This window comes from Cryptomeria japonica, chromosome 4 (genome assembly GCF_030272615.1).
Source record: "Cryptomeria japonica chromosome 4, Sugi_1.0, whole genome shotgun sequence".
Taxonomy (NCBI): domain Eukaryota; kingdom Viridiplantae; phylum Streptophyta; class Pinopsida; order Cupressales; family Cupressaceae; genus Cryptomeria; species Cryptomeria japonica.
The window spans coordinates 4,338,388-4,339,809 of NC_081408.1; positions in this window are offsets into that span (position 1 = coordinate 4,338,388).

Sequence of the window (1,422 nt, forward strand, 5' to 3'; positions counted from 1 at the left end):
CTAAAAAAATTGATTTGATGGATTTTTGTGTGTATATTGAATAGGAGGAATAGGGTTTGAAATTAAACCATAGGTGTATTACAGTGACAAACAAGGAAACCTTGTAGCAATATTCTTCTCGAATGTGTTTTTAATGAGTAGAGCAGATGTGGAAAATAGTGTCAACAAAGCAACATGATGAGTCGAGTACCTGCAATATGTTTTTCAAAAGAAAACAGCAGGTAGGAAGAGAAAGAGGGAGAGTAACACAGATGATATCCTATAGAATGATAGTGGTGGGTATGCGAGAGTTCCCATGTTGTTACACAACGCCTGTCACCTAAAGAAATTAAAGTTTGTTTTATGCATGGCAGTGGTAGTATATTATGATCATCACTTGTCAAACAGCTTGGAACGGTACATACCCATGAAAGAAATCAAGTGTGTAATTCCTATAGTCACAATCGAGATCAGTCTTATAACCTTGCAAATTTAATAGCATCATATGTTTTAGAACTTAGGCAGTACTCTTAGGGTTAGGTCAAGCTCTTACACTTGCTTTTTAGTGAAGCCTCGTTGTTTGTTCGCTTGGAGTCTCGTTGTATGATGTTCTATTCATAACTTTAAATTTAATATATCATTTTATTAGCCCACCATATGACCCCTTAGGTGTCATTAGAGCTCGTATTGTTTCCTAAGAGGTCATATGGTATCCTATGACCCCTTAAGACCCCTCCTCTTTCCCTCCCCCCTACTCTCCCCCCCTCTCCCTCTCCCTCTCCCTCTCCCTCCCTCTACCTCTCTCCCTCTCTCTACCTTCCCCCCCTCTCTCTGTCTGTCTCTCTGTCTCTCTATCTCTCTGTCTCTGTCTGTCTCTCTGTCTCTCTGTCTGTCTGTTTGTTTGTTTGTCTGTCTGTCTGTCTGTTTGTCTGTCTGTCTCTCTATCTCTCTCTCTCTCCATCTCCCTTCCTCCATACCCCTTCTTCTCTCCCAACCCCTCTCTTCTCTCTCCCTCTCCCTCCCTCTACCTCTCTCCTCTCTCTACCTTCCCTCCCCCATCTCTCTCTCTCTCCCTCTCTCTCTACCTGCAATATGTTTTTCAGAAGAAAACAATAGGTAGGAAGAGAAAGAGGGAGAGTAACACAGATGATGTCCTGTAGAATGATAGTGGTGGGTATGCGAGAGTTCCCATGTTGTTACACAACGCCTGCCACCTAAAGAAATTAAAGTTTGCAGTGGTAGTATATGATGATCATCACTTGTTAAACAACCTGGAACGGTACATACCCATGAAAGAAATCAAGTGTGTAATTCCTATAGTCACAATCGATCTTAATCTTATAACCTTGCAAATTTAATAGCATCGTATGTTTTAGAACTTAGGCAGTACTCTTAGGGTTAGGTCAAGCTCTTACACTTGCTTTTTAGTGAAGCCTCGTTGTT